Genomic DNA, 24,838 nt, shown 5'->3' with positions numbered 1-24,838 from the left:
GAAAAAATGAAAATTATCTATAACTATATGAAAAATGTTCTAAATCACTATGAATTAGAGAAATCCAAATTAAAACAACTTTGAAGTACTACCTCACAACTACCAAAAATGACAAATGCTAGAAGGAATGAGGGAACAATAGAAGGTGGTGTCATGTATTTCATTTTTTTAATAAAAATAACTGCTCTGAACAGGAGGGATGGGGCCAGCCATGTTGGGGCCTTGTTCAAACCAAGAAGACAGAAGAGATACATGGGGCCCAGACAATGACACAGACAGGAGAGGACAAGAGACCAATGGGCCAGGAACAGCTGTCCCCGAGCACAGGTGGAAAACAGAAACTAGGAACCAGACACATAGCAATGAGACCAAGATCTCCTCTCTTAAGTATAGAAGGTTTCAAGTCAAGTCCTCCTCCCCACCCCCAGTCCCCAATCCAATGTGGCCTTTCATTTAGATGAGATTTTTTTTACATATTTGGAGTTTGGGGGGGCAGGTCATACAACACCATGAACAGGGAGAGAATTTACTTTACAATAAAGTTAACATAGGTGTTTTGGGGAATGTGGATTTCTTTCAGAATTCTTTCCATTAAGTCATCTTGGCCGTCTCTGTATAATGTAGTGAAGAGAGGGGGCATAACTGATTTGCAGAATTCTTCTGTCAGCTAAGGAGTTTAGAATCTTGGGAAGAGGACAGTTGGTCCTGGGAACTTATGGAGAGAACCAGGGTCCATCTGAGCTCCTTCTTTAGATTGAAACCTGGCCTATATTTTGCAGCTTTTCTTTTAAAATTTGTTAATTTAACTAATTCCTTTGAATATCACTACCCTACCTTATTCCCACCTTCATTTCCCTACCTGAATGATTGAGAAGTTTGGAAAGGAGAACAGATCTGAGAGTTAGTTCAAATCTGTAATAGTTTAGTCAAATAGGGCTTACCCTTGTTACAAATTTACCTTATTGAATCATTGTATCCAACTTTCCTAACCCCACTGATTACAAAACCATCTGAGAGCTAAGTTAAGGCAGGTCCTTTCTCAGTCTCACGTTCCTGCCTCCCTTCCCCACCTGAAGTTTCTCTAAGTGGCTGTTAGGGCTACCTTGTATCCTCTACCCATTCCCAACCTACCCTAGAAGACAATAAACCCCATTTGTCTTTAATCAAAACCCTTTGGCTACTTCATTAGTTGATTAATAAGAGAGGGAAGAGGAGAGAGAGGAATAACATACTCTCTGGAGTTTGAGGGAAGCTGAAGGTATCCATTTTGGGAGGAAGTATAACTTCAATACTTCCTTCTAGTCCCTTCCTGTGAAATTGACTAGAAGCCTCAAGTCAATTTCAAGCAGTTCTTAGCTGGCTCTAACCTGGCTCTGTAAAGTGTCCTTTTACTTGAAGGGCTCAGTCTATTTCCTTTCAGTGTTTTGTCTCTAACCTGAGTATCCAGTCTGTGTTTCCCTGCTGCTATTGCCTGCCTTAGATTAACTCATCCTCTCCCTTGCAACCCTTAGTACCTCAGTGTTATATTCCCTAAACCCAGATATTCCCTTATTTCTCCTACCACCTCAACTACCAACCTTCATCACTGTACCTTCCTCATCCACTATACTGCCTTAGGGATTCACAAACCTTTATCCACAGTGCCTATCCTCTATTCCAACCAGCTACTACCTATAGCCTAGTCCCTTTATTACCTCCAGCCTTGTGTCCCTTGCCTTGCCTTATTCCCTATTCCTACCAGCTATTACCCCTAGCTTCAGTCCCATATTACATCCTGCAGATTCCCTTATTACTTCCTAAAAATCCCCTTAAAACAATAATCAAGTCATTGATTCTTTCAGTACCCCAGGAATACTCTAGGACTAGAAGTTGCAGAAGAATTGCTGGTTAGGTCCACTCAAAAATTTTAAATGACACACAATAAGAACAAGCACAATATATCACAAGTTCCATACAGAGCAGTGGTTCCCAAACTATTTTGGCCTACCACCCCCTTTCCAGAAAAAATATTACTTAGCGCTCCCTGTCACATACTATCACCATCCCCTTACAGTTATTCACCGCCCCCAAATGCACCTGTGGTCATCATCGCTGCAGCACCCACCAGGGGGCAGTGGTGCCCACTTTGGGAATCACTGATATAGAGGAATATATAATGTTCAATGAATTTTATCATTCATTCTATAATGAATGTTATCTTTATGGGATAACACCAAAAATGTCTCAAATATAGAGGCTACAGCAGTGATTTTTTTGACACCCTACTAATTTTTTTAATTTTTTTATATTTAGAATATTTTTCCATGGTTACATGATTCATGATTCCCACCTCTTCCCTTTCCCTTCCCACTCCCAGAGCTGACAAGCAGTTCCACTGGGTTATACATGTATCAAAACTTATTTCCATGTTATTCATATTTGTGGTAGAGTGACCTTTTAACATCAAAAACCTAATCATATCCCCATCATACAACATGATTGATCATATGTTTTTCTTCTGCATTTCTGTTTCCACAGTTCTTTCTCTGAATGTGGATAGCATTCTTTCTCATAAGTTCCTCAGAATTGTCCTGGAACATTGCTACTAGTAGAAAAAAGTCTATTACATTCTACTGTGTCAAAACGTGTCAGTCTCTGTACAATGTTCTCCTGATTCTGCTCCTTTCACTCTACATCAATTCCTGGAGATCTTTCCAGTTAACATGGAATCCCTACAGTTCATTATTCCTTTCAGCACAATAATATTCCATCACCATCATATACTACAATTTATTCAGTCATTCCCCAATCGATGGGCACCCCTTCATTTTCTAATTTTTTGCCACCACAAAGAACATGGCTATAATATTTTTATTCAAGTATTTTTCCTTATTATCTCTTTGGGGTACAAACCCAGCAACGGTATGGCTGGGTCAAAGGGTAGTCATTCTTATAAAGCCCTTTGGGCATAGTTCCAAATTGCCCTCCAGAATGGTTAGACCAATTCACAACTCCACTAGTAGTGTATTGTCCCAATTTTGCCACATCTCCGACATCTCCCACTTTCCATTGCTGCTATATTGGCCAGTCTGTTAGGTATAAGGTGGTACCTCAGAGTTGTTTTAATTTGCATTTCTCTAATCAGGAGGGATTTAGAACACTTTTTCATGAGCTTATAGATAGTTTTTATTTCATCATGTGAAAACTGCCTATTCATGTCCCTTGACCATTTGTTGATTGGGGAATGGCTTAATTTTTCATAAGTTTGACTTAGTTCTTTATACATTTGGGAAATTAAACCTTCATCAGGGAGTTTTGTTATAAAAATGTTCTCCCAGTTTGGTGCTTTCCTTCTAATTTTCATTGCATTGGTTTTGTTTGCACCCTACTAAATTTAATAGTAATTTTAAAGTCCCTAGGAGAAAGAAGTCTGGAAGATATTTGAGCAAATGTAGCCTTAAAATACTACCATTCATTTATACATTTTATAATCTTCATGGACATATATTTGAGCCATTACTGTCTCCATATTTCCATATCAATTAATGCAATAAACCTGAAAAAAATGGTTACCTTTATACTATAGAGGGAAAGAGAAAGGGACTTTTGTGTCTCCTCCTCAGTGACATGAATGATCATGTACAGTATACACAATCTTCTTTTGCCACCTACACCTGCAAAGAATAATGAGAGCCAATAACCAATGTTTGATAGAAGAGAGATTGAGAAAGTCTATGTAAAGAGTGCTCTCTTCCAGCTCTCCCATGGGGCCAAATATACAATGGGAGACTTTAAGGGGGTGTCACTCCAAAATTGGGTGACCTGGATAGTCATGCTGCCCCACAGGAGTTGGGGGAAAGGCTTCCCTATAAGATGAGGTGTGTGGTACCCCAATCCAATTCTGAATAAGGACGGGGTCCACATGAACCTCCTCCCAATCAGTTAATTTCACAGCAGGTGGCCTAGCTTCAAGATGGAGGCAGCCAGACCAAGCTGTGGTTCCCCTCTCCATCGTTGTCTCTCAGGCACTCTGGAACACTATCTGACTGATGAATGGCTTTTATTATTTGCAATTCTGGGATTGAGGAAAGGGGTGAAGGGCAGAGGGATTTTGTGGTGCTCTCTTCTCTATTTCTATGGGGTCCATCACCTGGATGGGAACCTTTCCGGTTCCCATGCCTAAGCTTCTTCTCCCACCTCTTCTTCTGTTTCTATTTCTATCCTTTTCTGTTTCTGTCCTTTCCTATAAGTGTAAGGTTTGACTGAAAAAGGGTCTCGGCAAAGTTGGGTAATGGGAGGAGACTAAGAGATCACTCCCAAAATGGAGTCCAAACTTAGCTGACTCAATGGTTGAAGTTTTGATGGGTGAGATGCAATGGAATGGCTTTGATCAGGGAATCGGGGTTTCAATTTCCAAAGAAAGATCCTCAGGAAGCCCCCAGGACTGGATCCGAGCTGGAATGTCCTCCTCCTCTCTCCTCCCAGTCCTCCACCCATAGACCTCTCCTCTTTCCTCTTTTCCCAAGTAAATTCCCAGAATTCCCTCTGGTCTCAACTGTCAGTAACTCTGGCTCCTTTTGTCACTTCTCTGGCTCTTTTTGTCCCATCCCCCTTGCACAAATCCCATCCTTACACAGCCTGTTTCAACTGTTCTAATGCCAAACAAATTTTTTTAATGCCCCTTCTTTGCTCCCCCTTCAGGCCAACTATTTTGTCCCTACCCTTTGCCTTACTATGTGCTTAAAAGGCAAATTTTTAAAGTCTTTTAAAGCAATGCTATCTTCCTAAGGATTAAGTAATCCTGGTTTTGGATCAGTGGGAGGGAATTCAATCTTTTGACTTGTCCCATGGTTATTCATTTCTAAATGCACTTATTCTGACTTCTACTCTTTTTTTAAGTTTTAAGACTTTTTTTATCTGAAAAATTTCAATTAATTAATTAATTTAGAATATTTTTCCAAGGTTACATGATTCATGTTCTTTCCCTCCCCTTCTCCCATTCCCCTCCTGTAGCCAATGAGTAATTCCACTGGGTTTTACATGTGTCATTGATCAAGACCTATTTCCATATTATTGATATTTGCATTAGGGTGATTGCTTAGAGTCTACATTCCCAATCATATGCCCATTGACCCATGTGATCACGCAGTTGTTTTTCTTCTCTGTTTCTACTTCCACAGTTCTTTCTCTGATTGTGAATAGCATTCCTTCTCATAAGTCCCTCAGAATTGTCCTGGATCATTGCATTGCTGCTAGTACAGAACTCCATTACATTCGATTGTGCCACAGTGTATCCCTCTCTGTGTATAAGGTTCTCCTATTTCTGCTCTATATCAATTCCTGGAGGTCATTCCAGTTTACATGGAATTCCTTCAGTTCATTATTTCTTTCAGCACAATAGTGTTCCATCACCAACTGATACCACAATTTGTTCAGCCATTCCCCAACTGAAGGGCATCTCCTCATTTTCCAATTTTTTGCCACCACAAAGAGCCCAGCTATAAATATTTTTGTACAAGTCTTTTTCCTTATTATCTCTTTGAGGTATAAATCCAGCAGTTGTATAGCTGGATCAAAAGGCATTGGTTTTGTTTGTACAAAACCTTTTTAATTTAATGTAATCAAAATTATTTATTGTACATTTTGTAATTTTTTTCTAATTCTTGCTTGGTCTTAAAATCTTTCCTTTCCCAAAGATCTGACAAATATACTATTCTGTGTTCACCTAATTTGCCTATAGTTTCTTTCTATTCAAGTCATTCACCCATTCTGAGTTTATCTTGGTATAGGGTATGAGATGTTGCTCTAAACCTAATCTCTCTCATATTGTTTTCCAATTTTCCCAGAAGTTTTTGGGAAATAGTGGATTTTTGTCTCAAAAACTGGGCTCTTTGGCTTTATCATAGATTGTCTTGCTGAGGTCACTTACCCCAAGTCTATTCCACTGATCCTCTCTTCTATCTCTTAGCCAGTACCATGTTGTTTTGATGACCACTGCTTTATAGTATAGTTTAATATCTGGTACTGCTAGGTCCCCCTCCTTCAAATCTTTTTATTATTTCCCTCGATATTCTTGATCTTTTGCTCTTCCAAATGAATTTTGTTATAGTGTTTTCTAATTCAGTAAAAAAAAAAGTTTCTTTGTAGTTTGATAGGTATGGCACTAAATATGTAAATTAATTTGGGTAGAATGGTCATTTTTATTATGTTAGTTCAACCTACCCATGAGCGATTAATGTTTTTCCAGTTGTTTAGATGTAGTTTTAATTGTGTGGAAAGTGTTTTGTAGTTGTATTCATATAATTCCTGTCTGACCTCTACTCTAAACTGTGAGCTATAGGTTTTTTTCTATGGACAATTTGCTGCATTTGCCACAAATCCAGCACAAGGAATTCATAGAATGGATCAGATAATCACTTCCCTATAAAGCCTAGGGTACACCTAGAAGGATTCTTAGAAATTAAGTTAAACCTCTTCATTTGAGATAATAGGAAATCTGAGAAACAAAGAAGTATAAAAACATCATTTAAAAACTACCACTTATAGCTACGACGAGTTGTCCATGGCATCCACAATCCATACATGCCAAAAAATGTACATTCCTGAGAGTATATGTGGAGTTGGGGAGTGGGAGGGAGAGAGAAAGGAGAAAGGGGGGAGGGAAAGAAGGAGGGGGGTAGGAAGGAAGAGAGGGAGAGAGAGGGGGATTGAGAGAGAGAGAGAGAGAGAGAGAGAGAGAGAGAGAGAGAGAGAGTGTGTGTGTGTGTGTGTATGAGAGAGTGCTATGTGGTGTGTGTGTCTTCAAGGGCTTGGGAATTATTGTACGCTCTATTCCTGATATCCCATCAGTCAATAGACTGTCTTTCAGGGAAAGAAAAGTAGTATTCCTTAAAGACTCAGATAATATGCTTTTTTTGCAAATCAGAATAATGATATATATCACCCCTTCTCTCCCTAGTCACTTCTGGTATGAGTCAACTGTCATGATTCTCAAACTTACCTCAGCAGGACCTGACAAATAAGCTTTGAGCCAAGGTGGCAGTTGAGCTAAACTTTGAAAGATGGCAGGGATTGTAAGAAATAGAGTTAAAAGGACATTCTAATAACAAGGGACATATGCAAAGGAACAGAGAGAAATCTGGAATTATGTCCAGAGAGTTATAAAACTCCTCATACAGTTAGGCCCAGAAATACCACTGTTGAGTCTGTTTCCCAAGGAAATCAGGGGAAAAGGAAAAGAGTCTATGTGTTCCAAAATATTTATAGCAGAGAAGTGGAAAAGGGATATCCATCAATTGGGGAATGGCTGAACAAGCTGTGGCATGGGATTATAATGACATACTACTGCACCATAAGAAATGATGAACAGGTTAATTTTTTTAAAGCTTAATAAGGTATACATGAAATAATGAAGGATGAAATGAGTAGAAACAAGAGAACATTATATACAGCTGCAGAGTATTTGGAGAATAACTTAGAAATGTCCTTCTCCAGAGAGAAAACTGATAAAGAAAAACATAAAAGACATAATTGACCCACACATTTTTTAACTGGGTGATGCTGTCTAATGCCTTAGTAAAATCACTTTGGCAGCTTTGTGAAGGATGGATTGGAATAGCCTTAAGGCAAGAAGATCCACCAAAAGGTTACTGCAATACAGCTAGAATTTGGGTAGTAATTAACAAATTAAGAGAAGTACACAAGTTGTGGAGATAGAAACAAGGTTTGGCAAGTAATAAGAACATGGGGTGAGAGACAGTGAGTCAAAGATGGCGCCAAAGTGACCAAAGGGGTGGGAGTAATGACCTTGACTTTAAAAATTAAGTTTACAAAAGGGGAATATTGTTCAACTGTTTTTAACATTTCTCTCCTTCTAAGCATCTCTACCCTAGTACAAGCTATGCCCCAGAATGAAAAAGGTAGTTTATTGTTTTACTTCTCTTCAAAGCAGCAGTGCTAGAGGTTTACTCACAGAATATCCTAAAGTTAATGCCTTCATTCTGCTATCTAGCTAATTTTCATTTTGCTTAACTATGATCATCTTTGAACTAAATTTCCCTAAAACCACAATATAGTTTATTTCTCTACATTTGCACTCCTGTTTTTTCACCAAGCATCTGAAAGAATTTAAAGTGCTAAGTACCACTACCTCACATCTATCAGAAATAAAAAATGCTAGAGGAAATAAGGAAAAATAGGTACTCTAATAAACTGTTGATAAAGTTGTAAACTCATCCAACTATTCTGAAGAACAATTTGGAACCATGCCCAAAGGTTATATAACTATGCATACCCTTTGACTCAGCAATACCACTACTAGGTCTGTATTGCAAAGAGAACCAAAAAAAAAGAATCTTTATGAATAAAAATGATTATATTAAACTTTTTGTATAGCAAAGAATTGGAAATTGAGGGGCTGCTCATTGATTGAGGAATGGCTGAACAAACTGTGGTATATGATTTTGATAGAATGCTACTATGATGAGGGGAGTGGTTTCAGAAAAAAATATAGCAAGACCCATATGAACTTATGCAAAGTAAAGTAAGAAGAGCTGGGAGATCACTGTGCATAGTAACAGCAATGTTGTAATGATTGACTATGAACATCTTGGCTACTCTGGCTACTCAATATGATAACCTAAATCAATTCCAAATGACTCAGGATAAAAAACATACTATCCACCCACAGAGAGAGAAATGATGAACTAAGTGCAAATCAAAGTATAGTTTTCTTACTTACTTTTTTCTTTTTTCTGCAATATGTTAATAATGAAACTTTGTATATGATATCAGATGTACAATTAATTGATATCATTTTGCTTGCCTTCTCAATGGATAGAGAAGTGGGAGGGAGGGAGAGAATTTGGAACTCAAAATTTTTTAAGTATTCTAAAAATAAATTTAAAAAACTTGAAAATAAACTGCAGTAAGAACACCATCAACAAAAGATCAAATAAATCTAAATTTTTAACCTTTTAGGAAACTTGTAAAACAAGTTTGAACATATATATATATATATACATATATATATATATATTCCCCTCAACAGAAAATTACACAGCAATATGAACTGATACATTATGACTTGAAAGAAATATTCTAAAAGCTATGAAAGTACTTACATTATAACACTGAGCTTAGTGTTGTGGTTGGAGAGTGTTTTTCTTTTCCTCAAAGTCAGGAAGATCTGTGTTTAAGTACAGTTTCTGAGATATACTGGCTTATGTGACCCTAAGCAAACTAACTTGGTTGGTTCAAATTAACAGACACATAAATTAGAGAAAACTAGATGGCACAATACAGAATGGCAATCTTGGAGTCAGGAAGACATAAATTCAAACTATACCTCAGATTCTTGTTGGCTATTTGATCCTGTGAAAGTCACTTAACTTATCTGTGACTCAGTTTCCCATAAAATAAAGGAACTGGACTCCAAGGTCCCTACCAGTTCTAAATGTATAATCCTGTGAAACTATAAAGTAAATAGCCTTAATATACAAATAAATCTGATTCTTTTTATGTCTATATAAATAAAAAATGAATGAAACAGACAATCCTAATATATGAGAATGTGATTCCTATAAAACAATAGGCTAGGAGAATTAAAAACTCTGGCAGTACATAAAAGCCCTTTCTGATTTTAGAACCAAATTATAGATAGAAAAAGTTCCAAAGCTTAAATTTAAAGTGTCAGACTCTTCTGGTTTTACGTGGCCAGGAAGGGGGGGGGAGAAGAATGTTATATAGTCATATAATTATATTTGCCTTATGCTAAGGGACAAATCATAAACCTAATGATATTGATTCCAAGTGTCTATCTCTAACTCAGCAATTCTGCTAAAATTGCCATAACTACCCCCCCCAACTGTAAGTCAAATACTGTGGGGGTAATGGCTAAAATAACAAATCAATAGCCTTTACTCCTGGTATATATATATATTTAAACACAATAAGACAATAACATAAACATGTTAAAAAGCTCAATTTACAAACTTAAAATCAGTACCTCAGTCCTATCAAGGAGAAAAATCATTTCAATGCCTGCTGAAAAAAAGATTTCGCCAGAGTACCCCCGCCTCCTGCACTGTAGTCTAACATCAAGGTCTTCAGTTTCACATGAACAGATCACATTTTCAAAGAATTTCACCTCTCTAAATGTTGACATTAGATTGTGTTGTTAAGTAGAGGTTACTGTCAGCCTCTTCTTTGTCCAAGAGACTAAAAGCACAATTATAGACGTGCCAACCAAGTCCTGAGCGAGTTCATTGCATTTATTTGTAAACTCTCATAATATATTACTTTACCTTGAATTATTGATATTTATTTTAAAATTATGAATGAAACTGTGATATACAAATTAAAATGGAGTTAGTAGAATGGAAGGAAAGGAGTTAAAAGCATTTAAAAATAACATAGGAGCTGAATAAAAATGATAAATGTTTTCAGTGTTATATTATTACATATCATGTTACAACTGTAAATAAAGCTCAGTGTCCTATGATTAATGTTAGTGCCATAGCAATTATACCTGCTTTACCTTGTATTCTGTGAAACTTATTGTATAAAATGGAATCTCTTAAGACTATTAGGTCTGACTTACTATTTGTAATTTCTTTTTCATTCTGATAAAGGTGCTAATGGTAATATTAACATTAAAACTAATGGCTATACTATCAAAGCAAGCATTGGCATTTAATTGACTATGTCAACATTGGCGAACCTTTTAGAGATCACGTGCCCAAACTACACCTTCCAGCTGCCTATGAGCCCCCCTGCAATACCCCAGGCAGCAGAGGGAAGAAGAGCTCTTACTGAATTGCTGGACAGAGGGGCGAGGCATGTGAACCTTGTCCCCAGGCATGGGAGACAGGGGAATGGAGCAGTCCCTCCAGCATGCCAGGGCACATGTGCCACACCTTCACAAACATAGGGCTATGTCATTCATTGTGAGGAGAAGAGACAGGCAGGATGCATGGCATAGAGTGCTAGAATGATCATAAGACTTATCCTCTCCAAACTAAACATTTGCATTCAACAACAGTCCAAGGAAAGATGACTACCAGAAGACATATTATCAGTACTTCTCAATGTGGGAATGGCTTATTGCTGACTTGGAGGAAAAGTTGAGCCAATACATGGTTGGCAACAGTAGAGCAGAAAAGGAGTGGGCAACTTACAGAAATCTGGTGTACAAACTCATCTGAGTTAAAACATTTAAAAACATCAAGATTTGTCTGATGAAAATTATGGGGAAATTCAGAAGCTACTAAATGAAAAATGCAACCTCCAAAGGGTTTACCATAAGTATAGTTCATACATCTCTAAGAAGGCAGCATTTAACTCCATCAAAAGTAAAATGTAAATAAATAAAGCCTAGAGAGATGTAGGATTCTTAGTTCAGTAACAAGACAGATGAAATTAATTTTTATGCTAATAGTAACAACTTTAAAGTGTTTCTGTGATGGCCCAAAGACCTAGGGTGCTAATAAGAGTTTGATCCTAAACAAATGGGCTGAACACTTCCATAGTGTTATCAGCAGATTATCATCAATCAATGCTAAAAGCACTGACCCTATACCTCAGGTTGAAGTCAATACAATGAAATTCCAACTGAAGAAGAGGTTCTGAATGTCATTAGGACCCTCTCGTGTGGAAAAGGGTCTGGTGCTAATTCCATGCCAGCAGAGATTTATAAGGCGGGAGGTTCACTACACATAAAAAAGCTGACTGGAATCTTCCCAATTATATGTCAACAAGTTATCCCACAAAAGATCAAGGATGCCTTCCACTATCCACCTTTATAAAGGAAAAGGAAATAGTTTGTCCTGTGACAATCACTGCTTGGGGGAAAGAGGAGAGGGAAGGCAATACGGTGTTTGCTGCCCAAAAACTTCAGGAGAAATGGCAAAAACAAAACAAGGGTCTGAACCCAAAATTCATTGATCTGACCAAGTCTTTGATATTATCAGTCATCAATATTGTATGACAGTATGCTTACACAAATTCTGGATGATGAGCAATGCTCTCATGTTTTCCCAGTCACCAATGGAGCGAAGCAGGCTTGAATGTTTTCACTTGTGCTTTTTAGCATGTTTTCAGCTATATTGTCAGAAATCTTTGATGAGGATGAAAATGGCATCAAGGACAACTAACACAATGACAAAACCTCAATGACCATAAATTATTTAACTTGAAAAAGGCTACAAGGCAACACTAAAATGTATAGGGAAGACTTGGTGCATGAATTATCTATTTATCTGTTTACAGATAATTATGTATTCAATGCCTCTGAGGCTGAAAGACAGCAGAGCATGGATTGATTCTCTGCCACTTGTACTAATTTTGGCCTGGCAATTAACAGAAAGAAAACAGAAATTATATATCAGTCAGCACTGCACTATCCTTACACAGAACCATCAGTTACAGGTAATGGAGAAATTCTGAAAACTGTGGATAGGTTCATTTACCCTAGTAGTATACTTTCCAGGGATGTTCACATAGATGATGAGGTTGATGCACAAAATGGCAGAACTAGTTCAGTGTCTGCGAGAATGTGTAGGAGAGAAGAGATATTAAGCCACCTGCCAAATCAAAGGTCTACAAAGCCATTGTGATAACCATATTGTTGTATGCCTGTGAAAGCTGGAAAATATATAAGTGCCATGACCGGAAATGTAATTTCTTCCAGTTGAAATTTTTTAGCACATAAGGTACCAGACACTGAAGTCTTTTCTCAAGCTGAACTGCCATGCATTCAGACTCTACTGCAAAGAGCGCAACTCCAAAAGGCTGGTTATGTTTTCCAATTGCTAAACATATGTTTGCCTAAAAGTCTATTTTATGGAGTACTCATCCAAGGAAAGAGCTCACAGACAGGTCGGAGAACTTCAGTATCAATTGTGAGACATGGGATGGCATAGGACCACCCTTCATAGCATGCCAGCATCAAAGATGATACTGGGCTCAATAAACAAAGCAAAACTGCAGGAGCTTAAAACAAACACAAGATGTGCAAATTTAGAGACATTTCCATCTGTTCATGTGTGCTATTTGTGCCCAACATGTGATAGAGCTTTCCAGGTTGGTATTGGTCTGATCAGCTAGTCAGACACAATACACTCATCACAACATAGTGATGTCACTTTGGATTTCTTTGACTATGAAGGACAACAAATAAACAACCAACTAATGAAAACATCATCACAACAACTGACTCTGGATTAACTGAATCACACATCAAAGTAGACTGCTGCAAAGGTTGGGATGATGACCCTATGAAGGCAGTAGTGGGAACCACTCCCCTCCATCAAATCCATTTTTCCCACTGTTCTACTTCTCCCATTTCAGCAAGAAAGTTTTCTGCTTCTCAAGCCATGGGCATAGCAATTATATCCCCCAAATAATGTAAAGTCATAATGTATAAAGTTGGCTACTCCAAAAAGACCTTTGGATACAAGATCAAAGAGAACTGAAGAAACCTTTGTCCACACATACCTTAAATGATCACTTTCTGACTTTGAGACTTAAATCTTACAGTTTAGTTCTATTCTTTTGAATATATACCTACTTTTTTCATTCAAAAACATTTATTTTTACAGGCATTTTTTGTCTTTCCCTCATAATATCAATTTCTGACTGAACAATTGCAAAATAAAATAAACATAAAATTCAAAACAAATATACAAAATCCAGTAAAGAAACTCTCAAATGTCCAAAAACATATGCCTCATTCTGAATTTTAAGTCTATCCCCTCTCTGGCTAGAGGTGAGTACGATATATCATCTTCAGTCCTCAGGATTCAGAATTAATCATTGCACTGATCAAAGTTCTAAAGTCTTTCAAAATTGCTTTTCTCTATAATCTTGTTGTGGTTGTAGAAACTGTTCTAGCTCTATTCACTTTACTCTGCATCAGTTCAAAGGTCTTCAGTTTCCTCTAAACTATCCATTATTTATGGCACAATGATATTCTATTACACTCATATATTATAACTTGTTTAATTGTTCCCTTAGAGGTAGGTAGCCTCTTGGTCTCCAAGTTCTGGCTAATACAAGAAGAATTTCCATAAATATTTTTTGTATACATGGGTCCTTTTCCTCTCTCTGATCTCTTTATAGTACAAGTCTTAAAGTGGCATAGCTGGGTAAAGAATATACTCTTTTGAACATATACTCATAATGAGTTGCTTTTCCTTCTGAGAAAGAAGATATTGTTATAGTTAACAGAACTTTAAAGAAAAATTTATCCCAAATTTGATATCCCTCTATCATTAATGACAGAAGCCCTTATTTTATAGGACATTTGCATTGCCCACAATATACTGTGTACAGGGATAACAGAATGACAATGTCAGCTAGTCTTTGATTTGTAACATGCTAAACATATTTTGGGGTAGGTAGGTGGTATAGTGGATGAAGTGCATAGGCCTAGTGTCAGAAAGATTCCTGAGTTCAAATCTGACCTCACTGTATGGCCCTGGGCAAACCACTTAACCCTTTTTGCCTCAGTTTTCTCATCTGTAAAATGAGCTAGGGAAGGAAATTGTAAATAACTCCAATATCTTTGCCATGAAAACCCAAATGAGGTCATAAAGAGTCAGACATGACTGAAATGACTAAACAACAGCATATCTATAATTAACAAATGAGGTTATTCTGGATTACTATGAAGTATTAATGCAATATGTTGTCTGTTAATAAACAGATATTATATGTTCTGCCCAGAATGCCCCATACTCCCTACCACAATCTTCAACCAAGACACTGGATCTTCATAAAGGCTGGTCATGAGAGAAAAATGTCTTTTAGTTCCTTGGAAGGTGATGGTGCCATAAATATCATAATCCACTACCTAGGCCATTAGGAATGAACTTCTCACTGCAAAAAACAAACAAAAAACAAACAACTCTCATTCATTCTAAGAACATCTTGGGAGGGAGGAAAGGAGGAAAGGAAGAAAAGAGGAAAGAAAAAAGAAAGGAAAGGAGGGATGGAGGAGTAGAAGGAAGGAGAGGAGAGAAGAATGAAATAAGAGAAGGAAAGAAAAAGTGAAAATAATACTACAGACTAAGATTCTGTCGTTCCAGTGATTCTTAAAGAGATCTGGCTTCTCTCCTCCATTCTCAGGGCAGCCTTCTTGGTTCTTAAGCTATGATTCTATTTGCTATGGCTCAATCCTTCAATAATTCATGAAAAAAATTTAAATAACCAAATGTCTTATGAAAACTAGTACCAACTTTAAGTCCATCTTCCTCCCACATGCAAAATAGACCAGGAAATAATAATTCTTTTCGGAGATTGTTTTGAATCAGGGTGGTCCATTTAATGTGATATGGCTTTCAAGAGGTTTTCTTTCACTATTTCTCATGAGCAATTTGAGCAAACTATACATTAACAGTGTAATCATATTATAAGTAATATTTATTAAATTCACAATTAAACTAATGAATCCTAATCTCACCTTTACTCAGTGTCACTTCTCATTATCTTTTATTGATGTCTATACAAGTAGTTTTATGGTACTATTCATGTATGGCCATGTCTACACCAGTTAAATACTAGTCAAAAAGATTCCCATAGTCCATGTAACAGTTGCACAAGGTCTTATGGAATTTTATAATACACCAGTTATTATTACAAGGTTAGAATTAATGTAACTTGAAATGATTTTGTTAACCTCACCCTTTTACCACAGGGCTACACACAACAAGCAATTAGTCTGCTCACTACTTTGACTTGCTTTTAGCAGAAAATGCACATAGCCTTTCACTGGCACAGCTGGCAGAAGGAAAGAAATAAGCCAAACTCCTTTCAAGAGAACCTACTAGGAAAAAAAAAGAGATCTGACATTCTTGAGGTAAAAGAAAACGTCAATTTTATATGAATTAAACTCCCTATTGAAATGAATTATGTAAAAATTAAAATCCATGTTCCCTAGGAACTAAACAAGTTATTTGATAGACAAATTATGCTACAGCTTTTTTAAAAAAGCCTACTTTTTTCGTCACCTCATACATCTAAAACTCAAATTAGGTTTTCTATCTTTTCAAAAGTAAAACTGTGATATGATGACAACAGAAAAATACGTAGGTGAGATAAAGGTAGCATGCTATGGATGCAACTGACCTTGTTATTTAAATTTCAAGACCTGCCTCTGACTTGGCTCTATGACCACAGTCAAGTAACTTAATTTCTCAGTGCCCCCAGCAATTCTCTAAATTTCTAATAAATTACCTTCTAAGATAAATGGAAGGACTTTACATATTGGTAGGTCATCGTATGGATGAATTAACGTATGTGGACTAAAAAAAAAATAGGCAAAAGAAGGTTGTCAATTATTCTTTTAAGGTGACTGCATTAATGAATACATAAGAGATTTTTCATTAGCATACTGTATTTACATGAATGAGTACTTACAAAATATCCATATATATTTGGACCTTTTAATAGGCTAGTAGTCTACTTCTAATTTTGTTTAGGTTATTTATTGGCTTAATGATTTCCTTAATGTTTAATTCAACTTGTTAAGCAAATCAGAATACAATTTCAAGTGATGGTGAGAAAAAAATGAAAAGAGAAGCAATTGCTTCTTCTGTCTTTATGTCAGACCATTTAGGAATGTATTGATGAACTTAACAATGAGTAACATTTTTAGAGCTCTCATTTAGAGCTCTCAAGTTTGGAAAAGAACTTTATGTACTTTACCTTGCTGGGTCTAACAGTCTGTAAAGTAGATAATATAGGTATTATTATTTTTCAGATAAGTCTCAGAGAAATTCAGTATTCCCTAGTGCCAAGAACCCCCATTAGTGTGGTTGTGCTATTAGTTGAGGAGCATCTCTTCTGGGGTGAACAGAAAACTCTCTTCTGTCATTTGTTATACTTTGTTGCAGAACATTTGACGAACAAGCAGAAAATGACTGCTGAAGTAGAAGTGATGGAAATTTGGGGGACAGGTGACTTTCATCCTAGAAATCCAGACAAAAAAGAGAAAAACTAGACAGAATGCCCAGTGTTCCCTAAATTTAAGGAGAGTAGATTTTGAAAGATGCAAAGGCAGGACCCAGTGGCCTAAAATTTCCATCTCAATTCACTCTCAGGACTGCTTCTTTTTTTCACTAGTAGCCTTAACATGTGTCTCCTCTAGTGCCTAATTTCCCAATAGGTGAATCTTCGGCCCAAATTGCTATTTCATGTGAAATTTTTGTTCTTCACATCATATACTTATACTTCGAATTAGGTTTTCTTGTTTTTTCAAAAGTAAAACTGACAAAGTAGAAAGAGCACTTGACTTGAAGTCTAGTCTAAGAGTTTGGGTTTGAATCCTACTAGCTCCAACATTGAATTGTATGATCACAGAAAAATAGTTTAGGGTTGGGTATCCCAGATATATAAAAAAATAAATGGATTTGTTCAAAAATTCAAATCAAGGGATTTGAATAAACAATTCTCAAAAGGATTCCAAAGTATTCATAACCACATGAAAAAAATACTCCAGATCACTAAACAAGAGAACTGCAAATCAAAACAACCTTGAGATTTGAACTCACATCCTGAAAATTGGCAAAAATGGCAAAAAATTGGCACAAGTCCATATTGAAAGGGTTATAGGCAGATAAGGGCACTAACAGATTGTTGGTAGAACTGTGAAATGAGCCAACAATTTTGAAAATTAAATTTGAATTTTGCAAATAAAGTGGCTAAAACCCTTTGAACCAGAGCTAAGCTTATAGCCCAAGAAAAGAATGTATAAGAAAAAAGTCCCCATAAACTCCAAAATATTTAAAGCAGCATTTTTTTGTGAAAGCAGAGAAGTGAAAACAAAATAGATACTTATCAACTGGGAAATAGCTAAACAAAATATAGTATATGAACATAATGGAATGTTATGCTATAAGAAATGTATGTGAAAAACTTTTTAATTTAATATAATCAAAATTATTTATTTTACATTTTGTAATTTTCTCTAACTCTTGTTTGGTTTTAAAATCTTTCCTTTCCCAGAGATCTGACAAGTATACTATTCTGTGTTCACCTAATCTACTTACAGTTTCCTTCTTTTTTTTTTTTTTTTAATTTTAAACCCTTAACTTCTGTGTATTGACTTACAGGTGGAAGAGTGGTAAGCGTAGGCAATGGGGGTCAAGTGACTTGCCCAGGGTCACACAGCTGGGAAGTGTCTGAGGCCGGATTTGAACTTAGGACCTCCCGTCTCTAGGCTTGGCTCTCAATCCACTGAGCTACCCAGCTGCCCCCAGTTTCCTTCTTTATATTTAAGTCTTTCACCCATTCTGAATTTATCTTGGTGTATGGTGTGATATGTTGATCTAAACCTAATCTCTCCCATATTGTTTTCCAATTTTCCCAGCAGTTTTTGTCAAATAGTAGATTTTTGCCCCCAAAGTTGGGCTCTTTGGGTTTATCATACACTGTTTGGCTGACATCACTTACCCCAAGTCTATTCCACTGATCCTCCCTTCTATCTCTTAGCCAGTACCATATTGTTTTGATGACCGCTGCTTTATAGTATAGCTTAATATCTGGTACTGCTAAGCCACCTTCCTTCACGTTTTTTTTCATTATTTCCCTTGATATTCTTGATCTTTCGTTCTTCCAAATAAACTTTGTTATAGTTTTTTCTAATATAATTTTGATTATATTAAAATAAAAAGGTTTTATACAAAGAAAAACAATGCAACCAAAATCAGAAGGGAAACAACAAACTGGGAAAAAATCTTTATAACAAAAAATTCTGACAGAGGTCTAATTATTCAAATATACAAGGAGCTAAATCAATTGTATAAAAAATCAAGCCATTCCCCAATTAATAAATGGGCAAGGGACATGAATAGGCAATTTTCACATAAAGAAATCAAAACTATCAATAAGCACATGAGAAAGTGTTCTAAATCTCTAATAATTAAAGAAATGCAAATCAAAACAACTCTTAGGTACCACCTCACACCTAGCAGAATGGCTAAAATGATAGCAGGGGAGAGTAATGAATGTTGGAGGGGATGTGGCAAAATTGGGACATTAATGCACTGCTGGTGGAGTTGTGAACTGATCCAACCATTCTGAATGGCGATTTGGAACTATGCTCAAAGGGCTACAAAAGAATGCCTGCCCTTTGATCCAGCCATACCATTGCTGGGATTGTACCCCAAAGAGATCATAGAAAAACAGACTTGCACAAAAATATTTATAGCTGCACTCTTTGTGGTGGCAAAAAACTGGAAAGCAAGGGTATGCCCTTCAATTGGGGAATGGCTGAACAAATTGTGGTATATGTGGTGATGGGATACTATTGTGCTCAAAGGAATAATAAACTGGAGGAATTCCATGTGAACTGGAAAGACCTCCAGGAATTGATGCAGAGTGAAAGGAGAAGAGCCAGAAGAATATTGTACACAGAGACTGATATACTGTGGTAAAATCGAATGTAATGGACGTCTGTACTAGCAGCAATGCAATGACCCAAGACAATTCTGAGGGATTTATGGAAAGGAACACTACCCACATTCAGAGGAAGAACTACAGGAGTAGAAACACAGAAGAAAAACAATTGCTTGGACATTTGGTTTGATGAGGACATGATTAGGGATGTAGACCTGAAAAGACCACACCCATGTAATTATCAATAATGTGTAAATGAGTCTTGACTGACCACACATAATAAAACCAGTGAAAATTCGAATTGGCTACAGGGGAGGTGGGTGGGGGTTTCAGGGGTTAAAGGGGAAAGTAAAAACATGACTTATGTAACCATGGAAAATTTTTCTAAAAATAAAAAATTATTTTAAAAAAGTAAAAAAAAAGAAATATATGTGAAGAAAACAGAGAAGCATGGAAAGATCTATCTGAACTGATGCTGAATTAAGCAAAGACAAGAAAACAATCAATATATACAATAACTACAGTAATGTAAATAGAAAGTGACATGTCAAAAAATCAAAAGTATGTAACTTTTGTAATGTTACAAATATAACAAATTTATGTAACAAATTATAAAGTTGAAGTAGGATACAAATATCGGGATATGAGAAGATACTTCCAACCTACACCTTTATGGAAGTGAAGGTCCATAGGTGTTATTACATTGCATACGTTTTTGAACCTTTTCAACATATCTATCAGTTGTGTTGACTTCTTTTCTTCCTCTCTAAAAAATACTGTTATATGAGATACCTCTTAGGAGAGATGGGTACATGGGATATTGAGATATCAGAAATGGAAAATATAAATAAAAACCTATTTTTTTAAAAAAAAGAATATACTATATATACAAATCACTCATATTCTAGTAGGGGAAGTCAAAATATATATGGAGAAGGAACATAAATGGGGAGGAAAGTGGTAGAAGGGAACAGGAGGTTGCTCAGGTAGAAAAGTCCAGAGACCAAACTAAGCTGGAAATGAAGTGAGCATGGCAGGGGATCTTCATGAAATGGCAATCTAGGCCAAGGACTCACCAATCAAGAAAGCAGACCTCACTAATTAGCTTTCTCAATCTTTATGACCAATACTTCACTCTCTTTGTTAAAAATCACCATCAGCTCTTTTGTGAAATGATGGAAAGTTAAGCAAACAGAACCAGGAAAACAATATATACAATTAATATATTTGTAAGAGCTTCAATAGCCTCTCCCCACAGAAATAAATCCTGTACAATATCTTTATGAGACCACAGACTCTTGTAAAAGAGTGTGTAACTTTTGGCTGTAGAGATTTTTAGCTGAAATGGCAGAAGGGAGACGGAGTAAGATTCAGAGAGAAACAGGATGAGAAACTCTTCCCTGAGAGAATTACTACAGCTCACTAAGCTAACTTTTACAATATGAAGTGTACATGGAAATACTCACTTGAGTTGAATTTGTACATTTCAGATTTTTTTAAGTGAAAAAAATTTTAAGTTAATTCGTAACCTAGCTAAATTAATGATACATTATCCAGATATAGTATAAGGAGTACCAAACTCTGCCACTGTGTGGACCTTAGGGAAGTTACAATCTTTCTAGACCAATAACTGAAGTTTGGGGACTGAATAGTTTAACTCTAAAATTATATGACTATATCAAAACAATGCCAATGAAATGAACCATCATATTTTATTGCAACATCTTTTGCTGGCAAAAAAACACCATATCGTAAATACCATACAATAATTCTTATGGGTGATCTAATTTTTATTTTATTTTTACAACTGAAAATCTTTTAAAATGTTCTTGGAGAGCTATTTTCCACATCCTTAAAACTGGCTTATCAATAAGGGGGGAAGAATTATGGCATGCTGGCATAGAATCTAAGACTAAAAAGAAAGTAACTCATCTAGAAAATATACAATCAACAGACTGACTGGAAATAGCTTCATCCCACAGAGCCTTTTGTTTTCAACAGAAGTGGTATAAATCTTCTCATTTCTTCCTTTAATTTTACTCAAACATTCAATTGTATTTATGATCTCAACAATTCAGAAAGTTAACTGGTGCCAGCTGTAAGGATAAAGGTGCTATTAAATGTTTATTCTTGTTCCCTTTTCTTCAAATATGCATATCACAATCCATCCATGTCTAAGTCCTTCTCTAAGTTCATCCTAATGGATTTACCCAATGTATTGAGGCACAATGATATCTCCTGATATCAAGAGTGTCAGTGAAGCACTGTCCATTCATCATCCCTTGTTCTCATCATGTGATTAGTCCATCTTCTCTTCCTTCCTTATAATTCCTAGATATTTTGTTCCTGTTTTTTTCTAAAATTTCTCAAAGGTTTTATACTACAGACTGTTCATACCAATCATCTGCCCTCCATGTGATTTTTTTTTTATTTTTAAAATAATGAGCAGGCTACCAAGAGTGGCAACATAGTGTTAGAATTTAAAAAGCAGACCCTTGCTTTCATGGAAAACTTGAAGTCATTATAGGAGCTTTGAAATTTCCCCAAGGCACTTCAGTCTCTTCCTACCATTCAACCCAGTAGAAAGTTCTACTCCTAGTACATCACTAATCATGTCATGTATCATGTCAGATACCTCATGTGATACCAGTAATTGCATGAGTTCTGGCAGGTTCCACCACACTTGAAAGGTATAGACCCTTGCAAAAGACAAATTCAAGAACTAACCTAGCTAAGTATTGAAAGGAACATCATCAGAAGAATGGACATCCAGAGAGAATTTCACTTTTTGTAAATGGCAATGCATGAACAATTGTTAATGGCCTTCAGCGTCTTAATCAAAGTAATGCCAAAATCTTACATGTACTACCATATATCACATTGTAGTAAACTGGTCCTATTATTAAAGGGTCTAGTTTAGATCTCAATTCAGGTTCAATTTGGGCAAGATATTTAGACTCTATAGAATTCATCTATAAAATGAAGAAATTTGACTAATCTAAACACTTTCAGTTTTAAACCCTGAGTCTAAATCAAGTGTTTTCATAGTTGCTTTTTCTAAATTACATGAGACAAATAAAAAAAAATGAAGAGGCAATAAAGGATAATAGATTTAGAGTTGAAAAGAACCTTAAAAATCATTGAGGGAATGGATAGATGACTCGGAGTGATGGCTAGATGGCTCAGAATGATAGAGAGCCAGATCTGGATACAGGAGGTACTAGGTTCCAATCTGGCCTCAGACACTTCCTATTTGACCTTGGTCAAGTCAACTAATCCCAAATGCCTAGGCCTTAACACTCTTCTTGTCTTGGAACAGTTACAAGACAAGAGAGGTAAGGTTTTTTTTGTTATTTTTTGTCATTGAACCTAGCCTCATTTTATAGATGGGATAACTGAAGTCCAGGAAGTTAAAACCGCTTGTTCAAGATCACACAGTTAACAAGTGTCTAAAATGGTATTCAAACCCAAGTCTAGCACTCTATCCATTGACACCACAGTTGCTTTCCCATTTTCCTTTGTCTGAAATGACAAATATGCCAAAAAAAAAAAAAAAAGTTCTATTAGTTTCAAGCCAACTTCTCAAAGCTCTTTTTTCTTTTAAAAAAAGGAAAAAATATGTTATAACTTTTCATCACTTTCTACTACTGTTATGTTTATTCCAATTGGCTTATATTGTTGCCAGGAAACAAGTTCATCATAGGATTTCTCAGCCCACAGAGCCAACTCCTGGTTTGCATGGAAGACATCAAATTCTGTACCCAAGGAAATCCTTTGCTACAGGTGGCACTTATGGGGGCTATTCCTATCTGTGCAACTGGCTCCATCTTCAAAGCAGGTGCAGCAAAATAAAGAAGACTGCACAAAAGAGAAGTTACATCTAGTAAATAGGATAGATTGGCATCTGGTTCACAAGACATAAGAAATAGGCAGTGAAGTTTAACTGTCAAGACCTATCAGATTACTCAAACCTTCTGCCTTTTGCCCTAAGTCTTTCAGATGAAATGTCAGTCCACCCCAATGACTTCCAACTTATTTCCAAAGGCAATCATCCAAGTGCAGCCTGAATAAATATTTGGAAAGGAAAGTAACCTCTGTATCTGCATGGCTGGGAGGGGGAAGAGGGTAAAAAGGAAGAGGAGGGAACTCTTCCCTCTTTAGGAGGCCGCTGACTCACCTCTAGTGGTGGCCAAGGCTTCACCCTCCAGGAAATCAGGCTCTGCCCCACTTCTCATCAGAGAAACAAGGGCAGCAGCAGAAGCAGCCGAAGCAGCCTCAGCCTGTCCCAAGCCATGGAGTGGGGCTTCTCCTAGATTTACCAGCCCTTCAACCGAAACCAAAACTGGGTTAATGTCCAAAGCAAGCGGGGCTTCTGACCAACGGAGACGCATCTTTATTGAGGGCGGGGGAGCTTAGCAGAGGCAGAGCCCGGCTCCAGAAGCCCCCCAAGACGCAGTGTGTTCTGCAACTGTCGGTCCGGAAGAAGAGTGATGGGGAGTGGGCGAAGCCCGGGGGAAAGCGCCCCAAGGGCCACGCGGCCTGGCCTCGGAAACAAGCAGGGTGGTCACCTGGCGGCGTCACCCCGGGGCAGCGCGAACGCGGGAGGGGGAGGCGGCCACGCCCCTCTGAGTCCCCAGGGCCAGGGGCCGGAGCTTCTGGTTGGGATCGGCCCCGCTACGCTCCAGGCCCGCGCGCCCCGCTTCCGAGGCTGCTGAAGCACCAAGGGCCGGGCGGAGGGAGTGAGGGAGTCCCTTTACCTGCTCCCAGCTGCCGCGCTGGCTGCCGCCGTCACCGTCTCCCGGGCCGCGCACTCCCGTCCCCTCCCCCCGCCTCTGCACGCGCCCAATCCTGGCCCCTCCAAGCGGAACAGTCTCCCACTTGCTCCCCAAAAGGGGGAGGGGGTCAGGGGGTCTTCGAGCCAACCACGACCTCCCGGAAGTTGATTTCCCTTCAAGGCCCGCCCTCCCCCGAGTCCGTCATTTAGCGCACAAATGGAATCACGTGGCTATCGAGGCTGAAACTCCACCCTTCACGCGCACTGAGACTGTCGCTGTTCTCACCCTCTTTCTCTCTACTCTCCCTTTCTCTCTCCCGTTCTTTGTCATGTCTCTCTTTCTTCTGTAACTCTCCCTCTCTCATCTTTCTTTCTTCCTCTCTTCCGCTTGTAAAAAATATTATGTTTTTCCTAATTATATGTAGGTATAATTTTTAATAATAGTTTTCTGATATTTTATGACCCATATTCTTTCTCTCCCCTTTCTCCTCCCCAAGAGAGCAGGTAATATGATGAAGAGGTTATATCATACAATGCATATTTTCATGTTCCTCATGTTGTGAAAAAAGAAACATGCTTAATTAAACAAGGGAGGAAAAAAATCATGAAAGAAAGTTAAAAAAAAAATGGTTTGCTTCCATTGCATTTAGACCCCACCAGTTCCTTCTTTGGCACCAGAACCTTTTTCAT

General features: G+C 37.4%; 1 protein-coding gene across 2 annotated transcripts in view; it reads right to left on the bottom strand.

The window, feature by feature from the left end:
- CCDC91 (coiled-coil domain containing 91) overlaps window positions 1–24,330 on the bottom strand; it is a 488,375-nt gene extending 464,045 nt beyond the window's left edge. For both annotated transcript variants that reach the window (XM_044678266.1, XM_044678267.1), the window contains exon 1: window positions 24,132–24,330. The gene's annotated coding sequence lies outside the window, so the exon portion shown is untranslated. The remainder of the gene's footprint in view (window positions 1–24,131) is intronic.
- Window positions 24,331–24,838: the final 508 nt, after the last annotated feature.

The sequence above is a fragment of the Gracilinanus agilis genome, chromosome 5 (assembly GCF_016433145.1).
Source record: "Gracilinanus agilis isolate LMUSP501 chromosome 5, AgileGrace, whole genome shotgun sequence".
NCBI classification, from domain to species: Eukaryota; Metazoa; Chordata; class Mammalia; order Didelphimorphia; family Didelphidae; genus Gracilinanus; species Gracilinanus agilis.
The sequence above is the reverse complement of the archived record's forward strand: the minus strand, read 5'-3'. Positions and strand labels throughout refer to the sequence as shown.